This window comes from Arachis stenosperma, chromosome 3, assembly GCF_014773155.1.
Source record: "Arachis stenosperma cultivar V10309 chromosome 3, arast.V10309.gnm1.PFL2, whole genome shotgun sequence".
Taxonomy (NCBI): Eukaryota; Viridiplantae; Streptophyta; class Magnoliopsida; order Fabales; family Fabaceae; genus Arachis; species Arachis stenosperma.
In genome coordinates this window covers 129,144,141-129,155,354 of record NC_080379.1, presented here as the reverse complement: position 1 = coordinate 129,155,354, position 11,214 = coordinate 129,144,141, and the positions used below count along the sequence as shown (strand labels likewise).

General features: G+C 39.7%; 2 non-coding genes across 2 annotated transcripts; one reads left to right on the top strand and one right to left on the bottom strand.

Moving 5' to 3' along the window:
* Nucleotides 1-1,628: 1,628 nt before the first annotated feature.
* Nucleotides 1,629-1,736, top strand: LOC130971664 (small nucleolar RNA R71). The gene has a single exon (XR_009082874.1). It is a non-coding gene; the product is annotated as a small nucleolar RNA R71 (small nucleolar RNA).
* A 4,058-nt stretch (nt 1,737-5,794) lies between these two features.
* On the bottom strand, nt 5,795-5,902 carry LOC130971663 (small nucleolar RNA R71). The gene has a single exon (XR_009082873.1). It is a non-coding gene; the product is annotated as a small nucleolar RNA R71 (small nucleolar RNA).
* Nucleotides 5,903-11,214: the final 5,312 nt, after the last annotated feature.

The following is an 11,214-nucleotide window of genomic DNA, read 5'->3' as shown; positions in this document are numbered from 1 at the left end:
AGTTCAACACCAAACTTAGAGTTTGGTTGTGGCCTCCCAACACCAAACTTAGAGTGTGACTGTGGGGGCTCTGTTTGTCTCTGATTTGAGAGAAGCTCTTCATGCTTCTTCTCCATGGTGACAGAGGGATATCCTTGAGCTTTAAACACATAGGATTCTTCATTCACTTGAATGATCAGTTCACCTCCATCAACATCAATCACAGCCTTTGCTGTGGCTAGGAAGGGTCTGCCAAGGATGATGGATTCATCCATGCACTTCCCAGTCTCTAGGACTATGAAATCAGTAGGGATGTAATGGTCTTCTACTTTCACCAAAACATTCTCTACAAGTCCATGAGCTTGTTTTCTTGAGTTGTCTGCCATCTCTAGTGAGATTCTTGCAGCTTGTACCTCAAAGATCCCTAGCTTCTCTATTACAGAGAGAGGTATGAGGTTTACACTTGACCTTAAGTCACACAGAGCCTTCTTGAAGGTCATGGTGCCTATGGTACAAGGTATTGAAAACTTCCCAGGATCTTGTTTCTTTTGAGGTAATCTCTGCCTAGACAAGTCATCCAGTTCTTTGGTGAGCAAAGGAGGTTCATTCTCCCAAGTCTCATTTCCAAATAACTTGTCATTTAGCTTCATGATTGCTCCAAGGTATTTAGCAACTTGCTCTTCAGTGACATACTCATCCTCTTCAGAGGAAGAATACTCATCAGAGCTCATGAAAGGCAGAAGTAAGTCCAATGGAATCTCTATGGTCTCATTTTGAGCCTCTGATTCCCATGGTTCCTCACTAGGGAACTCATTGGAGGTCAGTGCACGCCCATTGAGGCCTTCCTCAGTGGCGTCCACTTCCTCTCTTTCCTCTCCAGATTCGGCCATGGTTATGGCTTTGCACTCTCCTTTTGGATTTTCTTCTGTATTACTTGGGAGAGTACTAGGAGGGAGTTCAGTAACTTTTTTGCTCAGCTGTCCCACTTGTGCCTCCAAATTCCTAATGGAAGACCTTGTTTCAGTCATGAAACTTTGAGTGGTTTTGATTAGATCAGTGACCATGGTTGCTAAGTCAGAGGGGTTCTGCTTAGAACTCTCTGTCTGTTGCTGAGAAGATGATGGAAAAGGCTTGCCATTACTAAACCTGTTTCTTCCACCATTATTGTTATTGAAACCTTGCTGAGGTCTCTCTTGATTCTTCCATGAGAAATTTGGGTGATTTCTCCATGAAGAATTATAGGTGTTTCCATAGGGTTCTCCTAGGTAATTCACCTCTTCCATTGAAGGGTTCTCAGGATCATAAGCTTCTTCCTCAGATGAAGCATCCTTAGTACTGCTTGGTGCATTTTGCATTCCAGATAGACTTTGAGAAATCAAATTGACTTGTTGAGTCAATATCTTGTTCTGAGCCAGTATGGCATTCAGAGCATCAATCTCAAGAACTCCTTTCTTCTGACTTGTCCCATTGTTCACAGGATTCCTTTCAGAAGTGTACATGAATTGGTTATTTGCAACCATCTCAATGAGCTCTTGAGCCTCTGTAGGCGTCTTCTTCAGATGAAGAGATCCTCCAGCAGAGCTATCCAAAGACATCTTGGATAGTTCAGAGAGACCATCATAGAAAATACCTATGATGCTCCATTCAGAAAGCATGTCAGAAGGACATTTTCTGATCAGTTGTTTGTATCTTTCCCAAGCTTCATAGAGGGATTCTCCATCCTTCTGTCTGAAGGTTTGGACTTCCACTCTAAGCTTACTCCATTTTTGAGGTGGAAAGAACTTTGCCAAGAAGGCATTGACTAGCTTTTCCCAAGAGTCCAGGCTATCTTTAGGTTGTGAGTCCAACCATATTCTAGCTCTGTCTCTTACAGCAAAAGGGAATAGCATCAGTCTGTAGACCTCAGGGTCAACCCCATTAGTCTTGACTGTGTCACAGATTTGCAAGAACTCAGCTAAAAACTGATGAGGATCTTCCATTGGAAGTCCATGGAACTTGCAATTCTGTTGCATTAGAGAAACTAATTGAGGCTTAAGCTCAAAGTTGTTTGCTCCAATGGCAGGGATAGAGATGCTTCTCCCATAGAAATTGGGAGTAGGTGCAGTAAAGTCACCCAGCACCTTCCTTGCATTGTTGGCATTGTTGTTGTTGTCGGCTGCCATGGGTTCTTCTTCTTTGAAGAATTCGGTTAGGTCCTCTACAGAGAGTTGTGCCTTAGCTTCTCTTAGCTTTCGCTTCAAGGTCCTTTCAGGTTCAGGGTCAGCTTCAACAAGAATGCCTTTGTCTCTGCTCCTGCTCATATGAAAGAGAAGAGAACAAGAAAATATGGAATCCTCTATGTTACAGTATAGAGATTCCTTGAGGTGTCAGAGGAAAAGAAAAATAGAAGAAGAAGGTAGAAGAATTCGAACTTGATTAGATAGAGTTCGAATTGTGCATTAAGAAGGAGTAGTACTCCATAAATAGAAGGATGTGGGAGGAAGGAAGAAGATTTTCGAAAATTCAACTAAAAAGATTTTGAAAACATTTTGAAAAACACTTAATTGATTTTCGAAAATAAAAGTGAGAAAGAAATCAAGTGATTTTTGAAAAAAGATTTTGAAATTAGAAATTTAAAAAGATTTGATTGAAAACTTATTTTGAAAAATATGTGATTAGGAAGATATGATTGGTTTTTAAAAAAAAATGTGATTGAGAAGATATGATTTGAAAAACATTTTAAAAAGATTTGATTTGAAAACAATTTTAAAAGATTTGATTTTAAAAAATGATGACTTGCCTAACAAGAAAAGATATGATTCAAACATTAAACCTTTCTCAACAGAAAAGACAACAAACTTGAGATGGTCAATCAAATCATTAATTGTTAGTAAGTATCTTTGAAAAAGGAAAGAAATTGATTTTGAAAACATTTGATTGAAAAGATATGATTTGAAAAAGATTTGATTTTGAAAAACTTTGAAAACTTGAAAAAAAATTGATTTTGAAAACAAAATCTTCCCCCTTGTGCCATCCTGGCGTTAAACGCCCAGAATGGTATCCATTCTGGCGTTTAACGCCCAAAATGCACCCTTTTTGGGCGTTAAACGCCCAACCAGGTACCCTGGCTGGCGTTTAAACGCCAGTCTGTCCTTCTTCACTGGGCGTTTTGAACGCCCAGCTTTTTCTGTATAATTCCTCTGCAGTATGTTCTGAATCTTCAATTCTTTGTATTATTGACTTGAAAAGACACAAATTAAAAATATTTTTGGATTTTTAATAATCAAAATTCAACAAGAATCAAATAACAATGCATGCAAGACACCAAACTTAGCAGTTTGTATACTACTGACACTACATGAGACACATAAACACTCAAGTCAAAAGAATTCAAAGATCAGAGTAAGAAATCATCAAGAATTACTTGAAGATCCTTGAGACACATGAATGAATGTATGCAATTGACACCAAACTTAAGATGAGACACTAGACTCAAGCAAGAAACATCAAATATTTTTGGGTTTTTTTTTTTTGATTTTGTGAATTTTTTTTTTGTGATTTTCGAAAATTAAGTGGAAAAAGATATCAAAATTCTTAATGAGAATTCCAGGAATCAGTGCAATGCTAGTCTAAGACTCCGGTCCAGGAATTAGACATGGCTTCACAGCCAGCCAAGCTTTCAAAGAAAGCTTCGGTCCAAAACACTAGACATGGCCAAAGGCCAGCCAAGCCTTAGCAGATCACTGCTCCAAAAGCAAGATTGATAAAAAATCAACAAGCTTCTGTGATGATAACTTCTCATTGGACCGAGGTTTCAACTTATCATCACAGAAGCTTGTTGATTTTTTATCAATCTTGCTTTTGGAGCAGTGATCTGCTAAGGCTTGGCTGGCCTTTGGCCATGTCTAGTGTTTTGGACCGAAGCTTTCTTTGAAAGCTTGGCTGGCTGTGAAGCCATGTCTAATTCCTGGACCGGAGTCTTAGACTAGCATTGCACTGATTCCTGGAATTCTCATTAAGAATTTTGATATCTTTTTCCACTTAATTTTCGAAAATCACAAAAAAAAAATTCACAAAATCAAAAAAAAAAAACCCAAAAATATTTGATGTTTCTTGCTTGAGTCTAGTGTCTCATCTTAAGTTTGGTGTCAATTGCATACATTCATTCATGTGTCTCAAGGATCTTCAAGTAATTCTTGATGATTTCTTACTCTGATCTTTGAATTCTTTTGACTTGAGTGTTTATGTGTCTCATGTAGTGTCAGTAGTATACAAACTGCTAAGTTTGGTGTCTTGCATGCATTGTTATTTGATTCTTGTTGAATTTTGATTATTAAAAATCCAAAAATATTTTTAATTTGTGTCTTTTCAAGTCAATAATACAAAGAATTGAAGATTCAGAACATACTGCAGAGGAATTATACAGAAAAAGCTGGGCGTTCAAAACGCCCAGTGAAGAAGGACAGACTGGCGTTTAAACGCCAGCCAGGGTACCTGGTTGGGCGTTTAACGCCCAAAAAGGGTGCATTTTGGGCGTTAAACGCCAGAATGGATACCATTCTGGGCGTTTAACGCCAGGATGGCACAAGGGGGAAGATTTTGTTTTCAAAATCAATTTTTTTTCAAGTTTTCAAAGTTTTTCAAAATCAAATCTTTTTCAAATCATATCTTTTCAATCAAATGTTTTCAAAATCAATTTCTTTCCTTTTTCAAAGATACTTACTAACAATTAATGATTTGATTGACCATCTCAAGTTTGTTGTCTTTTCTGTTGAGAAAGGTTTAATGTTTGAATCATATCTTTTCTTGTTAGGCAAGTCATCATTTTTTAAAATCAAATCTTTTAAAATTGTTTTCAAATCAAATCTTTTTAAAATGTTTTTCAAATCATATCTTCTCAATCACATTTTTTTTTAAAAACCAATCATATCTTCCTAATCACATATTTTTCAAAATAAGTTTTCAATCAAATCTTTTTAAATTTCTAATTTCAAAATCTTTTTTTCAAAAATCACTTGATTTCTTTCTCACTTTTATTTTCGAAAATCAATTAAGTGTTTTTCAAAATGTTTTCAAAATCTTTTTAGTTGAATTTTCGAAAATCTTCTTCCTTCCTCCCACATCCTTCTATTTATGGAGTACTACTCCTTCTTAATGCACAATTCGAACTCTATCTAATCAAGTTCGAATTCTTCTACCTTCTTCTTCTATTTTTCTTTTCCTCTGACACCTCAAGGAATCTCTATACTGTAACATAGAGGATTCCATATTTTCTTGTTCTCTTCTCTTTCATATGAGCAGGAGCAGAGACAAAGGCATTCTTGTTGAAGCTGACCCTGAACCTGAAAGGACCTTGAAGCGAAAGCTAAGAGAAGCTAAGGCACAACTCTCTGTAGAGGACCTAACCGAATTCTTCAAAGAAGAAGAACCCATGGCAGCCGACAACAACAACAATGCCAACAATGCAAGGAAGGTGCTGGGTGACTTTACTGCACCTACTCCCAATTTCTATGGGAGAAGCATCTCTATCCCTGCCATTGGAGCAAACAACTTTGAGCTTAAGCCTCAATTAGTTTCTCTAATGCAACAGAATTGCAAGTTCCATGGACTTCCAATGGAAGATCCTCATCAGTTTTTAGCTGAGTTCTTGTAAATCTGTGACACAGTCAAGACTAATGGGGTTGACCCTGAGGTCTACAGACTGATGCTATTCCCTTTTGCTGTAAGAGACAGAGCTAGAATATGGTTGGACTCACAACCTAAAGATAGCCTGGACTCTTGGGAAAAGCTAGTCAATGCCTTCTTGGCAAAGTTCTTTCCACCTCAAAAATGGAGTAAGCTTAGAGTGGAAGTCCAAACCTTCAGACAGAAGGATGGAGAATCCCTCTATGAAGCTTGGGAAAGATACAAACAACTGATCAGAAAATGTCCTTCTGACATGCTTTCTGAATGGAGCATCATAGGTATTTTCTATGATGGTCTCTCTGAACTATCCAAGATGTCTTTGGATAGCTCTGCTGGAGGATCTCTTCATCTGAAGAAGACGCCTACAGAGGCTCAAGAGCTCATTGAGATGGTTGCAAATAACCAATTCATGTACACTTCTGAAAGGAATCCTGTGAACAATGGGACAAGTCAGAAGAAAGGAGTTCTTGAGATTGATGCTCTGAATGCCATACTGGCTCAGAACAAGATATTGACTCAACAAGTCAATTTGATTTCTCAAAGTCTGTCTGGAATGCAAAATGCACCAAGCAGTACTAAGGATGCTTCATCTGAGGAAGAAGCTTATGATCCTGAGAACCCTTCAATGGAAGAGGTGAATTACCTAGGAGAACCCTATGGAAACACCTATAATTCTTCATGGAGAAATCACCCAAATTTCTCATGGAAGAATCAAGAGAGACCTCAGCAAGGTTTCAATAACAATAATGGTGGAAGAAACAGGTTTAGTAATGGCAAGCCTTTTCCATCATCTTCTTAGCAACAGACAGAGAGTTCTAAGCAGAACCCCTCTGACTTAGCAACCATGGTCTCTGATCTAATCAAAACCACTCAAAGTTTCATGACTGAAACAAGGTCTTCCATTAGGAATTTGGAGGCACAAGTGGGACAGCTGAGCAAAAAAGTTACTGAACTCCCTCCTAGTACTCTCCCAAGTAATACAGAAGAAAATCCAAAAGGAGAGTGCAAAGCCATAACCATGGCCGAATCTGGAGAGGAAAGAGAGGAAGTGGACGCCACTGAGGAAGGCCTCAATGGGCGTGCACTGACCTCCAATGAGTTCCCTAGTGAGGAACCATGGGAATCAGAGGCTCAAAATGAGACCATAGAGATTCCATTGGACTTACTTCTGCCTTTCATGAGCTCTGATGAGTATTCTTCCTCTGAAGAGGATGAGTATGTCACTGAAGAGCAAGTTGCTAAATACCTTGGAGCAATCATGAAGCTAAATGACAAGTTATTTGGAAATGAGACTTGGGAGAATGAACCTCCTTTGCTCACCAAAGAACTGGATGACTTGTCTAGGCAGAGATTACCTCAAAAGAAACAAGATCCTGGGAAGTTTTCAATACCTTGTACCATAGGCACCATGACCTTCAAGAAGGCTCTGTGTGACTTAGGGTCAAGTGTAAACCTCATGCCTCTCTCTGTAATAGAGAAGCTAGGGATCTTTGAGGTACAAGCTGCAAGAATCTCACTAGAGATGGCAGACAACTCAAGAAAACAAGCTCATGGACTTGTAGAGAATGTTTTGGTGAAAGTAGAAGACCATTACATCCCTACTGATTTCATAGTCCTAGAGACTGGGAAGTGCATGGATGAATCCATCATCCTTGGCAGACCCTTCCTAGCCACAGCAAAGGCTGTGATTGATGTTGATGGAGGTGAACTGATCATTCAAGTGAATGAAGAATCCTATGTGTTTAAAGCTCAAGGATATCCCTCTGTCACCATGGAGAAGAAGCATGAAGAGCTTCTCTCAAATCAGAGACAAACAGAGCTCCCACAGTCAAACTCTAAGTTTGGTGTTGGGAGGCCACAACCAAACTTTAAGTTTGGTGTTGAACCCCCACATTCAAACTCTAAGTTTGGTGTTGGGAGGTTCCAACATTGCTCTGAGTATCTGTGAGGCTCCATGAGAGCCCTCTGTCAAGCTACTGACATTAAAGAAGCGCTTGTTGGGAGGCAACCCAATGATTATATTTTATATAGTTTCTTTTGTTATTTTATGTTTTTTGTAGGTTGATGATCATAAGAAGTCACAAAATCCATTGAAAAAGCAAAAACAAAATGAAAAACAGGAAGAAAAACAGCACACCCTGGAGGAAGATGTTGCTGGCGTTCAAACGCCAGTAAACCTAGCAGTTGGGCGTTTAACGCCCAGTCTGGCACCATTCTGGGCGTTTAACGCCAGAAAGGGGCACCAGACTGGCGTTAAACGCCAGAAAAGGGCAAGAACCTGCGTTAAACGCCAGGAATGGGCATCAGCCCGGCGTTTAACGCCAGAAATGGCTCAAAACGTGATTTTGAGCAACATTTGGTGCAGGGATGACTTTTCCTTGACACCACAGGATCTGTGGACCCCACAGGATCCCCACCAACCCCACCACCACTCTCTCTCTTCTTCCCCCATTCACCAATCACCTCAATACCTCTTCCCCAAAACCCCTCACCTATCAACTCCCATCTTTCTCTTCACCACTCACATCCATCCTTCATAAAACCCACCCATAATGGCCGAACCCCATCTCCCCTCTCTCCTATAAATACCCTTCTTCACTCCTTCATTTTCACACAACCTAAACACCACTTTCCCCCTCCTTGGCCGAAAACATAAGCCATCTCCTTCTTCCTCATTTCTTCTTCTTCTACTCTCTTCTTTCCTCTTTTGCTCGAGGACGAGCAAACCTTTTAAGTTTGGTGTGGTAAAAGCGTTGCTTTTTCGTTTTTCCATAACCATCTATGGCATCCAAGGCCGGAGAAACCTCTAGAAAGAGAAAAGGGAAGGCAAAAGCTTCCACCTCCGAGTCATGAGAGATGGATAGATTCATCTCAAGGGTGCATCAAGATCACTTCTATGATGTTGTGGCCTTGAAGAAGGTGATCCCCGAGGTCCCCTTTTCACTCAAAAAGGGTGAATATCCAGAGATCCGCCATGAGATCCGAAGAAGAGGTTGGGAAGTACTTACCAACCCCATTCAACAAGTCGGAATCTTGATGGTTCAAGAGTTCTATGCCAATGCATGGATCACCAAGAACCATGATCAAAGTGTGAACCCGGATCCAAAGAATTATCTTACTATGGTTCGGGGGAAATACTTGGATTTTAGTCCGGAAAATGTAAGGTTAGCATTCAACTTGCCCATGATGCAAGGAGATGAACATCCTTACACTAGAAGGGTCAACTTTGATCAAAGGTTGGACCAAGTCCTCACAGTCATATGTAAAGAGGGCGCACAATGGAAGAGAGATTCAAGAGGCAAGCCGGTTCAATTGAGAAGGCATGACCTCAAGCCCATGGCTAGAGGATGGTTGGAGTTTATCCAACGCTCAATCATTCCTACTAGCAACCGGTCCGAAGTTACTCTAGACCGGGCCATCATGATTCATAGCATCATGATTGGGGAAGAAGTGGAAGTTCATGAGGTCATAGCCCAAGAACTCTACAAAGTGGCGGAAAAGTCTTCCACCTTGGCAAGGCTAGCCTTTCCTCATCTCATTTGTCACCTCTGTTATTCAGTAGGAGTTGACATAGAAGGAGATATCCCCATTGATGAGGACAAGCCCATCACCAAGAAAAAGATGGAGCAAACAAGAGACCCCTCTCATCATGAGATCCCTGAGATACCTCAAGGGATGCACTTTCCTCCACAAAACTATTGGGAGCAAGTAAACACCTCCCTAGGAGAATTGAGTTCCAACATGGGACAACTGAGGGTGGAGCACCAAGAACATTCCATCCTCCTCCATGAAATTAGAGAAGATCAAAGAATCATGAGAGAGGAGCAACAAAGACAAGGAAGAGACATTGAGGAGCTCAAGCACTCCATAAGACCTTCAAGAGGAAGAACAAGCCGCCATCACTAAGGTGGACCCGTTCTTTAATCTCCTTGTTCTTTATTTTTCTGTTTTTTGAAAATTATGCTTTATGTTTATCTATGTTTGTGTCTTATGATCATTAGTGTCTTAGTATCTATGCCTTAAAGTTATGAATGTCCTATGAATCCTTCACCTTTCTTAAGAATTGTTCTTAATTGAAAAAGAAAAAGAATTGCATGAATTTTGAATTTTATAACAGTTTAATTACTTTGATGTGGTGGCAACACACTTTTGTCTTCTGAATGTATGCTTGAACAGTGCATATGTCTTTTGAATTTGTGGTTCATGAATGTTGGCTCTTGAAAGAATGATGAAAAAGGAGACATGTTACTGAGGATCTGAAAAATCATAAAAATGATTCTTGAAGCAAGAAAAAGCAGTGAATACAAAAAAAAAAAAAAGAGAAAAAGGGGAGCAAAAGAAAAAACCGAAAAAAAAAACGAAAAAGAAAGAGAAAAAGGAAGAAAAAGAAAGAAATAAAGTTGTGATCCAAGGCAATAAGAGTGTGCTTAAGAACCCTGGACACCTCTAATTGGGGACTTTAGCAAAGCTGAGTCACAATCTGAAAAGGTTCACCCAATTATGTGTCTGTGGCATGTATGTATCCGGTGGTAATACTGGAAGACAGAGTGCTTTGGGCCACAGCCAAGACTCAATAAGTAGTTGTGTTCAAGAATCATCATACTTAACTAGGAGAATCAATAACACTATCTGGATTCTGAGTTCCTAAAGAAGCCAATCATTCTGAATTCCAAAGGATAAAGTGAGATGCTAAAACTGTTCAGAGGCAAAAAGCTAAAAGCCCCGCTCATCTAATTAATACTGATCTTCATAGATGTTTTTGGAGTTCATTGCATATTCTCTTCTTTTTATCCTATTTGATCTTCAGTTGCTTGGGGACAAGCACAATTTAAGTTTGGTTGTGATGAGCGGATAATTTGTACGCTTTTTGGCATTGTTTTTAGTATGTTTTTAGTGTGATCTAGTAGTTTTTAGTATATTTTTTAGTTTTTAATTAAAATTCACTTTTCTGGACTTTACTATGAGTTTGTGTGTTTTTCTGTGATTTCAGGTATTTTCTGGCTGAAATTGAGGGATCTGAGCAAAAATCTGATCCAGAGACTCAAAAGGACTGCAGATGCTGTTGGATTCTGACCTCCCTGCACTCGAAGTAGATTTTCTGGAGCTACAGAAGCCCAATTGGCGCGCTCTCAACGGCGTTGAAAAGTAGACATCCTGGGCTTTCCAGCAATATATGATAGTCCATACTTTGCCCAAGATTTGATGGCCCAAACCGGCGTTCAAAGTCACCTCAAGAAATTCCAGCGTTAAACGCCGGAACTGGCACCCAAATGGGAGTTAAACGCCCAAACTGGCATAAAAGCTGGTGTTTAACTCCAAGGAGAGTCTCTACACGAAAATGCTTCATTGCTCAGCCCAAGCAACACCAAGTGGGCCGGAAGTGGATTTCTATGTCATTTACTCATCTCTGTACACCTAGGCTACTAGTTTTCTATATAGGACCTTTTACTATTGTATTTTGATCTTTTGATCATGTTTTTATGATTGAACCCTCTTGGGAGGCTGGCCATTCGGCCATGCCTAGACCTTGTTCTTATGTATTTTCAACGGTGGAGTTTCTACACACCATAG